Source organism: Ctenocephalides felis, unplaced genomic scaffold (assembly GCF_003426905.1).
Source record: "Ctenocephalides felis isolate EL2017-DRISC unplaced genomic scaffold, ASM342690v1 CF-g0.4_SCAFFOLD_03570, whole genome shotgun sequence".
Taxonomy (NCBI): Eukaryota; Metazoa; Arthropoda; class Insecta; order Siphonaptera; family Pulicidae; genus Ctenocephalides; species Ctenocephalides felis.
This window is the reverse complement of record NW_020539724.1, coordinates 25329521-25346258: the sequence shown is the minus strand read 5'-3', so window position 1 is coordinate 25346258 and position 16738 is coordinate 25329521. Positions and strand designations below refer to the sequence as shown.

Sequence of the window (16738 nt, the reverse complement as noted above, 5' to 3'; positions counted from 1 at the left end):
TATACTTAGCACCCTCATTATTCAAAATTACGATGTAAGTTTTATTAGATTGTAATTTTAGAATTCAAAAAACGCAAACTTGTAACAGAAACAATTATAAATTATAATTGCTAATTGAATTTAAACTTGTCTTCATTCAAATCACATGAAAGTTATTGATTATTATTCGAGTGTGAGTAATAAAACTTTGCTTAAAATGAGATTGTTTTTTTTTACTAAATAAAGATGTGAGAATGAAATAATAAATAACCTTATGCCAATACTGGTGATTGAATGGAATGAAATTTAGATTAATGATTATAATCATATTGATTCATTTTCGGACTAAATGCCATAGTACTATTTCGCCAGTTCTTTTGAGGCCGAGAAAAAAATTTTAAATCAGTCAAATGTGATTGACTTTTAACTTCTACTCTAATCACTTTTAAAAACAGACCAAAAGATCTATCGGTAAAAAGAAGAAACTCGCATTTGTTGCAAAAAAAATAGTAATCACCACATGCAAAAGCATCTAATTCCCAACTATAGTGCTTAACCAAATAACATTTAAATATTTTCATCTTAGTCCCTACTTGACTGCTAATGATTTATTACTGCATAAATTAAAATGCTTCGAACAAAATATTACTTAAAGAAACTGATTTTCATTTTTTTCATAAAACACAAAATGTATAAAGATATTTTACATCAACTACCAAAAAAGTAAAAAATAATCGTTTCAATTAATTTATGAAGCATAATAACTTAACAATTTTATGTATATTATTATTGCTGTAACTTTTCAACAATCCAAGGCATATACGCAGATACTCGAGTATATACCCCAGGAAATCCAGGTTCAGCACATCTGTATCCATAAGAAACGATACCTATTAAAAAGTAGACTACTCTGTGTGCAGATTCTCCTCCTACAGTCTGAAATTATATATTCAAAATACATCAATTATTTTTGTTAACTTTCCATTTACACACATAATTGGGTCTAGTAACTATTAAATCTATATAAGATCGATTTTAATTATAGCACTGCATATAAAAAATCATACTTACTCCTATTATCAACAATTAATATTAAAATTAGTAATTTGAGAAAATTATTTCATACCATGGGCCAAAAAAGAGGTCCTCCACTATCACCCGAGCAAGCATCTTTACCACCTTGTTCGTAGCCGGCGCATATTACTCTTTCATCTATTATCTGTAATAATTTTAATTAATTTTACTCAAAAAGGTTTAAACTCAAAAGGAAAAATTTACACTTGGCAGAAAATCCGACTCGGAAGTTTTCCCAAGGTTCCAGACCTAATTCAAAAAAGGCCTAATGTTTGACATCTCATCGACGATTTCTCACAAGCGCCTGATCAAAAATTTATATTTACATTCTAAAAATTTGTAATTTTATTGAAAATTTGTAAATTTTTTTAACTTCTTCATTTTTTTTGAAAATATTAAAATTTCTTGATAATTTTGAAACCCTTTCAAGTTGGTTGATCCATACTTTCGAAATTGTCAAGGTTATTTGTTTATATTTACGCTTTAAATTTTACGAATTTTGGTACGGAATCCATGGAAATGAAAACAAATATCAAGTTATTGAAGTAAAACTTCTTTAGGCGCGTCTAGAGTGTAAATCCGTACAAATGCAACGGAAGTGAGTTACGGCAGATAAGAGTCGATAAGATAAGAGTCGAGTGCCAATGTTTCGTCATTCGCTCTCGATGATTTCTCATTTCTATACGGGTCGATTGTGATTAGTCGTCGCGAATGTGAATAGAGATCTGTCGTTGATGTATGCGTAACGGCATCAACGTTGTATGCGTACCGATATCAAAAAGGAAATCGGCATAGACAAATAACCATTTTAAAGTTGCATTGTAGTACAAATCTTGATTTAACGAAAAATGCTTGAGAATGAAATCAGAAGAATATTTTACCCTGTTCGTTGGAAATAATAAAACAAACAAACCTAAGTTTATTGATTAGAAACTATTTCTATATTATTCGTAGTTTCTATAAATCTCTGAAATTATTAAAATGGAAAATATTTTTAGGCAAGACAGTTATTCCAACAGTTCAAAGAATGAGATTATATCGCCAGCGAAAAAGTGAAAAAGCAGTCAATGAATGTATGTTAATTTTAATTACATGGAGTTCTTCAAACACAATTACATGACGAGTGAAGTTTCAAAAACAATATTTGTTTAGGCGTTGTTTAACATAATCCATTGTGAAAACAAATATTAAAGAATTTATTAATCAGCAATAACTTCATTTCTCTAGTGATGGTTCATTTCTAAATGCTAACTACAATGACAAACCGATCATGTCATATTTGAAGTTTGACTTTAATTACATTATTGTTTTTAAATATTATACATATTTTTAATGCTATTATAAATATATAATTTCTAATTTATATAAATGAGTATAATGGTTCACACTAATAAATGTGTGCATCACGAGTGTTACCAAATCACTAATAAACATTATTCAAAATTATTATATAATGTATTTATTTTTACTTAAATTCCATCTTGTACTGTAGCAAATGTGTGTCAATCGCATGTGAACCTTACGCGCACTCTTTTTTTTAAGTTTAATTATAATTACCTTATTTGGAAATGCTGAGTAAGCATTTTGACACTTTTCTGTAGTTACTGCAGGTAACATAACTTCTTGCAAAATTGAACTGGTGGCACCACCTAAAATATTATAATATGGTTTTTTTTCTCGTATAAAATATAATTAACAAAAAACTTCAAGAGCGCCCTTTTGAAAACGGTTACTGAGATAAAAATGTAGAATATTTCAATACCTTTAATAGATTTTAAAAAACTATTTAGATCTTCAGCTTTAGAGTTACAAAGGAAATCATATCACAATCTTGCCGATATTTATTGTATATATCGAGTGTATATAGATCAAAAACTCGAAGTATTATAAAAATTTGCTTGATAGATCAGCAATAATTTCAACTATCCAAATAAAACCCTCAAACTTTTTTTCGTAATTCATTTAATTTAAGAAATAAATAAATTTTTTCCAACGAGCCATCACCGGATTTGCATTGTTACCATTTTTGCAGTGATACTCGTAGTTTAAAAAAATTCCAAGTTTTCAGCAAGTCTTCATAGCTCAAATTAAAATAATTTTCGAATTAATCTTAAATTAAATATTTAAAATACTGAGGCTATAGTATTTTAAATATTTAATTTAAGATTAATTCGAAAATTATTTTAATTTGAGCTATGAAGACTTGCTGAAAATTTGGAATTTTATAAACTACCAAAAATTAAAAAAACAAATTAACCGTCTCTATTTGTTGCTTAATATCTTTACTTTGTTTGAAAGTTTCACGTAATTTTTTTTATATAGATAAAATTTTCAAAAAATTATTACATATGATCAGAGATTATAATAATATTTGGCATTGGCATATAATAATAATTGCTGCAATATTATCTACATCAAATATGACGTAAAATTCAAACTTACCATACTGCGTGGAACCCCATCCGGCTCCCCAAAGGGTTTCTTGTTCATTGGAAGTAGCAAATATTTTATATGCCACATCCTTTCGATAGGGTAAGCATATAGGATATATTGCAACTGTAATACAAATTAATAAGACTTTATTGAATTTGTATAAGTAAACCATATCTGTAGGCCTTTAACGTTTTTAATAAACTCTATCATCCTAACCAGTGGCGGCGCTAGACCATTCGTGGGCGTCGGCGAAATTCGTTTGCGAGGCCCCCCTTTTTTGCCAGTTGCAAGTTGACTAGTGGTACATGGCATCGTGCCTAAAGGCAAATTGCTGAAACTTTTCGTGCCGTAATTTAAATTTTTGAAAAGCTTTTAAAAAATTTGAAAAGTGAAAGAAATTGACTTTTTTTAATTTGAAATATTTTGTTGAAAACTTCGAACTTTTTTTCAAAGCAATCACGTTGCGTTAGCTGCTTAGAGACGAAATATCGAAGCGCGTAAAAGGCGCGTTGCAGTCTAACTTAACTCACTATTAATTAAAATCTTTATAAAATATCTGATAATTTGATGTGCATATGCTAAATGGCTTTTGTTGTGCTTTTCTACTGAATTTTCAAAACCGCTAGACCTGCCTTCCTAAAAATGTAATCAGTTTGGCACTTTTTGCCCCGTATATTCGAAACGGCTTATCCTGCCTTTGCCAAAAACTAATCAGCACGTCTTCTTACCTTCAATACATGACAAATGTTTTCTGAATTTTTCAAATTGGTTGATCCATGTTCGCGAAATCGTCGACGAAAATTTGCCAAAATGTTCAGAAATCTTTGAAGATATATAAAATTTTTTGTTTTAGATTTTTTTGCGATTACTATAACTGTATATGAGATTTATTTTTAATCAGATAAATACACCAATTGAAATAGACAAAAATTACACAAGTTAAAATTAACAAACTCTTCGGCAAAAATGGTTTATTCTCCAGCTATTAAAAAAGCACTAAAATTAAATAATTATCGCAAAAAAGTTTCCCTTTGCCCAACCATTTGATTAGTTAATTTTATGTTTTTTCGATCATTATGAATAAAAAATAGTTGGAAATCACCGACTTAATAACTAATTAGACAAAATTTTGCAATCTGCAAGTGATTAATTAGATTTAAAAAATCTACGTTCATACTAATTTGAGTGCACAAATCCGCACATCACATAGTAGGTATATACATGGTCTAAAAGCTCGTCCCATTATTTTAAAATTTAATGAGTTTTTATAATTAATCATTTATCGTAGTTCCATAAAATTTATGTTAGATGATACTAACAAGTTTTTGAAAAAAGATTTTTACAATAAATTACGAAGAAACTGTGCGGTCGATCTTGACGAAAAACAATTCAGGACGATCGCCAACTGAAAACTTTCGATCAGTTTTTGAATTTTTAAAATTGGTTCAAAAATGCCAAAATGTCGTTTTTTTTAGGACGCTTTAATTTTTTGTCGACGACATCAGAGCCGATCAACCGATTTAAAGGATTTAAAAAACATTCGATTTGTGTTGATAAATTGTCAAAGGCAGGTTTAGCGGTTTTGGAGATACAAAAAAAGTTTAAAAGGTTATCAATTTTATTTGAAAGAACTGATCATCCCAATAGAATGTTTAAAAAAATATATTGCTTGTGTTGACGATGTGAAACAATGATTAGTTTCAAATTAACAGTTTTTGCTATTATCTCATTGTTATTTCTCACTGATAAATTTTTATTGAACATTGATTACTTTTATTCCTCGAATATTCAATTACTGTTTCGATGATTTACATAGTGCTCACATAAGAAATACACAAATATAAACAACCAGAGAATTAGCTTGCGCAAAGTTGTTTAAATTTAATAATCTATAGTGTTGACAGACGATATTAGATAATGTCCATAAAAGATAAAAGAGTAAAATGATAGTGCCTGTAAACCACTAATCACCTTTTTTACTCGCACATCCGTATGAAAATTAACTAAATTTTAAATAATTAAAATTTTTCCGGGGCCTCTTGCGAGGCCCCATCACGCGCGAGGCCGTCGGCGGCCGCCGACACCGCCGACGCCTCGCGCCGCTACTGATCCTAACTAAGAACGTTCCGCATGATCTTCACCAAAAAATAATCTGCACGATTTACAACTGATATCTTAAGAACTAATAATTGGTGTAGTCATTTTTATTTATAAACAAACACATAGTTTTTTTTTCAATTTCGGTGTCACAACAATTCAAAGTGACTTGAAAAGTGGAGAACGCAAAAAATTATCAAATTGGACTTTCTGGTGAAAACATAAACTTCACGTCCGGAATTTAAGAAATACTCAACTCATTAACAGCACTTACAAGTGTAAGAAGCTTCATCTTGTAAATAGATAATAGCAATGTCAGCCACACGCGTTTTTCTGTTATATTCTTCATGTCTAACAGTTTTAGCTATTTTCATATCAACAACAGCCGGTGAAGATTCGTTGAAATCAAATTCTCCAAGACGAACTAAATATCTGTAATAAAATAATACTGATTATTTTTAACACTTTTTCCATAATGTAATAACAGCTTTCTATGAAAAAATAGCAATTTATCAAATTCAAAAAATATATAAAAAGATATATTAGAACAGTCAAAATATATTGTACATTGAGGTAATTCTAATTGAACTTATAATGTAAGGTGCGGTGGACAGACCTGGGCCACAGATTGGAGTAGGCCACCTGAATAACTATAAGTCTAGTGACATGTATGTCGAGCCGCGTACATATTTATCATATTTTGATACTTGATCCATTTTAAAAAGCATTTGGGGGTTATAAACCTACTCTCACACTGTACGAAGAAACGCGCTATGAATTTCACACTTCTCCCTACATTTTCGGAAAACACAAGAAAAGAAATACTTCCAAACATAATTGTAAGCATTTGCTATGATAAAAAGTTTGCAACTTTGGCATATCTTTGCGACTTAAAGAAAAAACATTTTCATTTTAACTATTTTACAACCATAAATAAAAGCGTGGCTCACTTCTATCCACCGCATCCTACATTTTGGACTCTATCTTAATTTATTGACTTAAGTATGAGCAAGCTAATTCATGAGTAGTTCAATTGTACTTTAACTCCTTCGCTACAGAAGTGTTTTCTGCAAAGGTAACACGGGTCTACGGAACAGCAAGTCGCCCAGTAGCGCTACTGTACAGACCAGGCTAAACAACATATTTCAGAATTTTGAAATTTTTTGAAAACTTTGATTTTTTGTTCAAAGCGATCATGTTGCGTAGCTTTTTTAAAGATTAAATATCGATGCGCGTAAGCGCCGTATCACAGTCTTACGATTATGATTATAAATATTAGAACTCAAAAAAATGTAAACAAAATTAGACTTAGTATTAAAACCAATACAAAACATCTGATAATTTGATATGCATTAATCTAATAATCATTTTTGACCGCCGAAAGGAATTTAATTTTTTTTATTGGTTTTCTGAAACTGTTGGAATTGCCTTCTCAAAAATGTAATCAATTCTTCCGTCTAAACAAGTGAAATGTGAATCAATTAAATTTGATATTCCATTCACTTAGAAACTGAATTGAATTTTTTTGCACTTTTTGCCCCATATCTTCAAAACTGCTAGACCTGTGCCATAATATCATCATAAACTATTCAGCATGTCTTTTCATTACTAGGAATCGAATGCTTTTTGGGATCTGTAGATTCGTGCTCCAGTGATTGTGGACAAAAGATTGTATCTAAACATACGTACATACTATACACACACACAAATACTTACGAATTGCAAATTGCGAATTGCAAAAATTAAAAGAAAAGTATAATTTCAGAGAAAAAATTAGAGTATTATTGATTTTTAGGATCTTGTTTTGATTGAATTTGAATTTACTTTTCGAAGGACCATATGTAAAACACTTAATTGAATAACTGTATATATTTATTTTATAAGTTATAATAGTATTTATAACAAATTTAATATGTTTTGATTATGTATTGATTGAATTGACTTTGATTTTTATAATTATCTATTTGATGATTTTTTGTTTTCTATTCGCATAACCGCCTGCTTTGATCGGCGCGAACAATTATATTCATTCAAAAATTTTCGTTTTCAATTTACCCTAGGAAAAATTAAGAATGTTTTTAAAAATTACAAATTGCACTAATAAACTCTAAAATTGTAGTCACAAAATTTCCAATATTTTACTCAGAGTGATAAATATTTAAGCTAAGGTCTGTAGCGACCTGGCAACCCACATCGCACCTCAACTTGACAGTTAAACATTATCTTTGGCTCATCATGTTGGCAGCACTGCGCAAGAACCAAAGTCCAAGCTTCAGGATTCGGAACGCTCGCTTCTGTCTGCTGCCGAACAGTCAACTTTATGCTTATTTATCTATGCAGTGAACATCTTAAATTACAAATTTAAGAGCAAAAAATTTAAAATTTTAAGAGCACGGATCACCCGATTTGAATGATACAAAAAACAATCGATTCATATTTGTAGGGAACCTTTTTGATTAGTTTTTGGCAAAGGCGAATCCAGCCGTTTCAAAGATACGGGGCAAAGAGTTAAAAAAATGGTAATTAAGATTTTTAGGAATTAAAGCACCCGCTTTGAATTATTCAAAAAACATTGTACATACTTGTATTGATGAAATAAAGAACTGATTTTAGAGAGGCAGATCCAGCGGTTTTGGACATGCAAAGATGATATTTGAAGCTCAAAAATGAACATCAAATCATCAGACATTTTAATAATAAGAACGAATTTTGTTTACATTTACTTTACATTTACACTGAACAATTTAAATTTAAATTGTTTAATATTTGATATAATTTAATAAAATATAATTTAAGAGAATTAAAAAATACAATATAACAATAAATTTGAATAGGTGTAAGTATTGACTCACAGTCCAGTGCGAATGCAGTGAGCAGCGGAGAGCACATGTCTTTTTGTGATGAGGGCGCCTCCGCACCACCAGTTTGTGGTTCCGTTTTCACCACGGTAACCTAAAGCAGCAACCCATGGCCATTGTCCTGGTGAATTAAAAAATAAATATTTAATTGATATTGAAAAACACTACATCACAACTCATAACACATATCAAACAAACTATCGATTTCCTCATAATTTATCATTTTTAACACATTCCATTGTTTGCTATTCTTAACTTTCCATAGGGTAAGTTATAGTAATCGCAAAAGAATCGAAAATGTAAATTTTCATATATCTTTACGTTTCAGAGATTTCTGAATATTTTGGCATACCTTAAAAAAATGGATGTATGTGTGTGTGTGTGTATGTGTGTTTGGATACAAATTTTAGTCAACGATTTTCGTACGGAAAGTCAGAAACTTGTTGATATAAAATTACCTAATATTTAGTTTAATACTGAAATAAATGTTTGGGTTCACATAAAGTTTACCTTCTATAGAATTGACACCACCCACGTATTCAGGTTCAATAATTATACCCTCTGTAGAAATGAAACCACCAACCTTTTCAGGTTCAATTCGTCCATTATAAGATGAGATAGTGATATTACCACACTGCTCCAATTCGGCCAGAGGGAAGTCAAACTTGCCCCAGTTTTCTTGCATATCTTCTATAAATGATTGATCAAAAGCGCAACACACCTGAAGCCAAAGTCATTTTTTCATCATTAATTCATATTTTATATTATTCAATTTATTTATATCAATTTGTGAGTATAGGTAACTGGAATTTTAATTACAATTAGACTGAAAATGAACAAAAGTGTTTCTATCATTAAATACATATTGTTACCTCAGCATATAGTAATTATATACCTCTGATTACATATTTGTGAAACACATATATAGTTACTTTACCAAACTCTGTTTTTCAACTACTTTCATGCATATTATATTTACTTTGGGCCCAAGTTGATCAAAACCGCATGCTGATTGCCTCAAATAATTCACAATGGTTTGATTCTGGGCTGCTAGAGGTAATAGTTCCGTCGCTGAAAGGCAGGAACGAATTCCGATACAATTACCTGGAATCCCTGATGGTGTTTTACAACGGCTATCTGAAAATTTGTTAAAACTATAAAATAAACTGTATATATTGAATTTTTTTTATTTTTTTTAAAGCAAATCGACGCGCGTGATTTTGGACCTGCCTTAGACCAAAAACTAATCAGCACGTCTCCCTATTCGTGGAAATCGAATGCTTTTTAAATCATTCAAATCGGTTGATCCGTGTCCTTGAAATCTTCGATGAAAAAGTGTATCCGCTTTACAGATACACACACACGTATACATAGTGATTTAGTGCACTGTGGTATGGTGCAGAAAAGATATTAAGCCGAAGGATGACTCCAGATGCAGTTGCAAAAGTGATATTGAAAATTGAGGCTGCGTGGAAGGTCATAAACACATTTGCTATCAAAGTGTTAATAGGCTTGCGATCTTCTGAAAGAAGAAGATGAAATGGGAATAATTAGAAGATAAGTATAATTTTAGAGCGAGAATTATAGCATTCTATATTCTCTGCCCATGAAGTATTACGTAACTGCAAATTCGTGGAGACCATTAGGCACATGAAATTATCAGATATTTTGTGGAGATTTTAATAATACGAATAAATTTTATTTATATTTACATGGGTTCCGTAACATCGTTTGTCCGTTAGGCGCTTACGCGCTTCGATATTCCATCTCTATGCAGTTAAAGCAGTACAATCGCTTTGAAATAAAGTTCAGAATTTCCAAAATATTTCAAAACTAGTGCGGCGCATGGCATCGTGTCTTGAGGCAAATTGCTGAAACTTCCCGTACCGTAATTAAAAATCTTGGTACGGAACCCAAAAAAATTTACACAAAATATGTACACATTGATAAAATCTCTATAAAATATCTGATAATTTGATGTACATATGTACAATAAACATCTTTGACCGCCAAATGACATTTTTTAACTTATTTTCAGTCCACAACCTCTAGACCTGCCACTGCCTGCCTTAATGACTGCCCATTATTTATCACACTGAAACTTTTACTGTAGAACTGTACTTCTTTTCTTATCTATTTTTATTTAAGAAGAAGAGACATAAACATCGAAAAGATGTTGGCGTTGTTTTTGGAATGTACAAAACAATAACATTTAAATAGACCTCTCAGAAAGCATCACACCCATGACCAGAATCCACGAGGGATTTTGGCGAACGGTCATCGATGATGATCAAACTCCAAATGAAGTTCGAGCACCTTTCTCACGCTCAGGGTGCGATGCTACGACTCATCGTCGAGGTCGCATCAACTCCACGTTTGAGTGAAGAGATTGTGAAGACATACTACAGAAATGATCCTGTGAAGTATGATCTTGCCCAAACGACGTTTCGACCGAGACAAGCAAAATCCTTTCAGGTTTGTGCGGCGATTACAGGTTAACGTGACGCAGGTATACGATGCGGTGACATCTAACATCTAACATTCCATTTTCAAGTTTTGCTTATAGAAGCAGCGTTGGGCGTAAATGAGTACATGATACAACTTCATAACATATATATTATTTTTTCTAATTCAGTATTTGTCATATGTTCTAAAATTTTATTTTTATCTAGCTGATACAAATAGTAGTTACATGAAACATGAAACTAAATATAACATATGACATAAAATACGATTTTCAACTTCCCGTATAAATGACGTTTCAAGTCATTCTAAATCGAAGAAGACAAATTATGTGTGTGTATGTGAGTCGATTTTCATTTTCGATTTTTTGCGATTACTATAACACTCCCTAGGGGAAGTTAAAAAAAAACAAAAAAAGATTAAATATATGAATACTATAATAATTAAAATCATAATAGTAACAATAATAAACATGATAATTAAAATCATAATAGTAACAATAATAAACATGATAATTAAAATCATAATAGTAACAATAATAAACTTGTTGGTATTGGTATTTTACATGAACTTCCGATTTGTGTAAATAATCGACTTAATCTGTGATAGATAAATGAATTTATGAGTAAGGTAGGGCGGGACTAGTTGAGCATAGGGGCAAGTTGGGCAATCAAAATATCTCGAAAACTATTCACAGTCCATTTAGGCATTATATGGCGGAAAGATAGAGGTTTGGGAAAAATAAACATCCCGCGATTGCTAGTGGCCGCTGGACAAATGAGTGAGGCTCACGGGCGTTTGGTTTATTTTGAGACCAAAAAGTAAAAAAGTAATTCATCACGAGTTTTCGTCTGGTATAGTCAAATGTAATTTATTTTTAATCAGGTAAATGTTATTCTTCCATATAATTATAGTACTTTTATTATGCACAGAGCTTCTATGTATAATTCTCACGTTTTTTTATAAAGTCACTTTTATTTTAAAATTCAGAGTTGGGGTTAGTTGAGCATAGTTGCTAAACTTGTTCTGTCACTAAGACAATTACCATTAACTTCCAGACATTTTTTATTATTTTTAAGATTTAAGCTAAGTCTATGAGTAATAATATAAAAAAATAATGATTTTAAACAAAAATACTGAATATAATGGTAAAATAATTCCTATGATACCATATTGTTTTGTTGATTCTACTTTTGGTTAATTACTCAAAGCAAGTTACTATAAGTTTTGTTTTCTCTGTCAATAAAGACTATAAATATAGAACTGGTTATTAAAAACTTATTTTATATCATCAGTAATCGACATTAAACCTATGATTTCATTATAATTTCTTAGTGCTCAACTTGTCTCACCTATGGGGTACATTGAGCATACTTGACTTTTCGCATTTAAACAGCTGTAGCTTTTAAATTTTACTTATTACCACAAAATAGTATTAACACTTTTGTTAAGCGATAAACAACAAATCCATTAAGCCGTATAGCAATTTATTGAGACTTTTCATTGAGGAGCTACATCCGTTTAAGTAAAAATTTGCTCAACTAGCCCCGCCCTACCCTAGTTAAAAGTATTCGAAGTGGTTTTATTACACATTATTGAAAATCAAACACGTCGGAGTTAGGTCGGAGTATTTTTTAAAAGCAAATTTTCAAAAATCAATAATTTTTATGAGTGAGCCAGTTTTTTGTAGGACTTTAATTGTTTAGCATGTACTCTATCGTTATACCATATTCAGACCAAGTACTCTATCGTTATACCAAGTAAATCGTCTAATTTTAATTTTAGCTAACGTCAAAAAAACTACTCATTTTTTCAAACTTTGATGAATTTTTAAAATTAAACTACTTGTCGTAAGGCCGTAATATTTCAGTAAGTTCTATAAGACAATGATATCTATCGTCAAAAAAAGTTCCATAACTAGCGGGGTGTATGGAACTTCCCGTACCGTAAAGAAATGTTTGAAGAATATTAAATGTTTTCAAATAGATTATTATAAATATTGTAACATTGTCTAATATTTATAAGAATTATATAAATTGAATTGCAAAATTGAAATTATTAGTTCAAAATATATTAAAACTTTAGTCAGAATTAAAAATAAAATCTGAATTATTTTCGACATACAAAAAAAAATTTTTTTTTTGATAAAAAAAAAGATGAAAAAAAAATTTTGAAACATTTGTTTTTTCCAAAATCAATTATTTTGTTAAAACAAGCAGAAAGTTTTTTGAATCATTTAAATCGGACGCTTAGTTCTCTCAAAAACTGCCATTTTTGCACATTTAGCTCTGTATCTTAGAAATGGCTGGGCTTGCCTTTGTCAAAAACTAATAACCACTTCTCCTAATCATTACTAATTGAATGTTTTTAGATTATTCAAATCGGATGCTCCGTTCTCTCATAAACTCAATTTCTATTTTCTGCACTCTTTGCTCTTTATCTGCGTAACTGCTGGACCTGCCTTTGCCAAAAACTAATCAGCACATCTTCCTATCAATTGGAATCGAATGTTTTTTATCATTAAACCATTCAAATCGGTTGATCCGTGCGCCCGAAAACGTGAACGAAAAAATGCGGACACAAAAAAAAAACACACACACACACATCCATTTTTTCTGAGGTATGCCAAAATGTTCAGAAACCTTCGAAACTTCGAGAAATGCAAAAATTTTTTCATAGTAAAATTTTTTCAAAAATGTTAATTTTTTTTAAAAAAAACATATTTTTTGGTACGGGAAGTTCCAACAATTTGCCTTAAGGCACGATGCCATGCACCATTAGTTTTCTTTTATTTTTTTTTTCAAATTACATTTCCATGTAAGCGACACAAATTCATGTTACAAAATATGGTAAACTGTTATAAATATAAAAATGATAGGTTTTTTTTCTTGATGTCAAGTCGACTGAAAACTAAAGAAGGCATACGATCTGGGCCATTTTTTTCTCTTGTGTCCGCCTTCGAAATATAAAGTTGATAATTATTTTTTTAAATATAATTCATGCAAAGTCTTGTAACTATATTTTAATATTGCTTTTCTATTTTCAGCATGAGTGTTAAAAATAATGGTAAACATTTTTTATTTATCTTATAAATCTTGGATCATATTACCTTGTGCAATAACTTCGTTTCTCATAACTATAAACACCACACACACTAACATAACATTTAGTTTATTCATGATTAGTGCTTAACATCACTCATAAAAAATCTTATGATTATGATACAGGTTTTTTAATTATAAAAGAACAAGGAACTAAATTCACGATTGTTGTATTAGCATGTTGTACGTTTGACTATATAATTGTTACTGACATAAGATTTATTTTAATACAGTGAGGTATTCCCCTTTGACTCGACAAAATTCAAAGTACGTATACAAGTCTGTGAGAGCAAATCGAGAAGATCCACCGAACTGTTGAATACAGATGATAGATTAATATCAGCAATAACATCATAAAGTAAATATTTAAATTTATTAACATCTTGATCTTGAGATCTATATAGCATATACTCTATATACTCTAATAGGTATTATGGGAAAAATATGTTTTTTCAGAAAACAAAATTAACTATGTGTAAGTGACATTTTGCCTCGAGCAAAATTATATTGGTAAGTAGAATGAACTTTCTATGAATACTAATCACCGCAATTTTCAATTATGTTTCAATTAGTGATTTAAAAAAATATATATACGTCACTCAATAAGTCCGTAGGATAACACATAGATGATGTCGATATGTAATCATCCATATGATTTGTAGGAAGCAACATTTTTAAGAATATATATGTCAAGATTTCATGACAATCCGACGATTTACAAGTTACAAAGGTTCAAGTGACACTACTTTTGAGTTTTTCGAAACCATGTCAATTCAAGGCAATTGTAAAAATAATAATGCTGCCAAAGTATCGCTTTATTCGCTTTATTAATGAAGAAACTTAATGTTTCATAGATATCATATAAACATATTATTAATTATAGATGTTAATCAGTGTTATCTGGACTTTGCCCAATCGAATTAAATGTTGGAGAAATGGTTTGCCGATTTTAATCATGGCCAAACAGGCTGACGATGGTGAATGCTCTGGATTGCTAATAGAGGTGTTTACACCGAAAATATAAGAAAAGTCCACCGAAACGTTTTGTAAAACTAAAAAGTTGAAAATGCCTGAGATAGCTAACATCCTGAAGATATTAACAAAATATGTTGGACATATCGTCCGCAAATATTTGAATAGGAAAAAGCTCTGTGCTAAATGAGCGCCGCGCGAACTCACATTTGACCGATAGCATAACGAGTTGATGATTCATAATAGTATTTTGATTTTTTGCATCAATATGTTATCATGGATATTTCGCCACTACATTTGCGAGTCAAATAAACAGTAATCCGAGAGGGCCAGGCACGATGGAGAGAAAAAATGCAGACAATCAGCAGGCAAGATCATGGTGTCAGTTTTTTAAATAAAACTTCTTTAAGCGCGACTAGAGTGTAAATCCGTATAAATGCAACGGAAGTCCAAACTGAATAATCTCGAAATGGAAACGAAATAATAGATTTGAATTGAAAATTATATAATTATAGAATGATTGGAGTTATAGTAGAGGGAAGTCCCATAGTGGCGGACACCTAAGGTTATTTATAAATAAATCAAGAAATATTTATCAAATTATAATTTATATTAGATAACAAATGTAGAAATCAAACTAAATTAACAAAACCGCAATCTTTGCTAAAAAATAATTAATACTATCATTCAAACTTTGGTATAAAAAAATATGATTTTGAACAGTGGCACCTAGTATCGGACATTTAAAATGTAAATGCATACGGAATAAATTACGTAATTTCTCACAGGAAATTTCAATATGTTTACTGTCTGGCACTAAAGGACGACTTAGTGTCCGGTGCTAAGGGACAGACATTTTCGTTCATTTGGTGGTACCTACTAAAATTGGTTAAAAGATCTAATAATATTCTGCCATTTTACGGATAATAATCAAGTACAATTTTTATTTTTGCACTCAAATGTAAATGCATAATATTATTATTATTATATTAATATTAACATAATATTACTTCCATTGATATTTAGGTGACGCCGTGATTTTGCGCCAAAAACAGGAAAGGATTGCTATCGCCGTGGCCGTGTGCGTCACAGGCAAGGCTTGGCGCGTGATCCTATACCTGTGTGCCCCCATGACCCTTTCACTTGTATTTTGAATCAAAAAGATTTATATTCGCTTAAATAATATGTGTTAAATAGAGTGTCCGGTGCTTGGCGCCGTCCGGCATTACGGGACTTCTTCCCTATGTTCAAACGCAGAAACAAAGTAACTGCCAAAAATGTATTATTTTTTGTAGTTCTATCAACTGACGTATAATTATTTCTGATTCTATTCGTTTAGACCTGTGGAATTTTATTTTTATTAATGTACAATTCATTTTATGAAACTTACAAAAAATGTGATATAAATTTAAAAACAACACTAATGAATATAAAATTAGTTAATTTAAATATAGCGCTAAAATATAAACTCAAAATGAGAATAAATAATAACTTATAAAATAATGATTTTGAATTGCGTGAAAACTTACTCATATCACTTTTATTTTATGTATATATATATATGGAACGTATATTTTGAAATGCACCTCTAGTTTAATGTAGTGCAGGACGAGGCACAAAGGTCCAATCTGACTTTGAGTAATTATATTGTGAAAACCCAACCAATTATTATTATATTACACAAAAAAACAAATCAAACAAACAAAACAAAATAAAATAAAAATAAAAACAAATAATACAAAAATTATCTGACTAGGTTCA

General features: G+C 30.5%; 1 non-coding gene across 1 annotated transcript; it reads right to left on the bottom strand.

Moving 5' to 3' along the window:
* Positions 1 to 10661: 10661 nt before the first annotated feature.
* Positions 10662 to 10874, bottom strand: LOC113383948. The gene has a single exon (XR_003367900.1). It is a non-coding gene; the product is annotated as a small nucleolar RNA U3 (small nucleolar RNA).
* Between the last annotated feature and the right edge of the window lie 5864 nt (positions 10875 to 16738).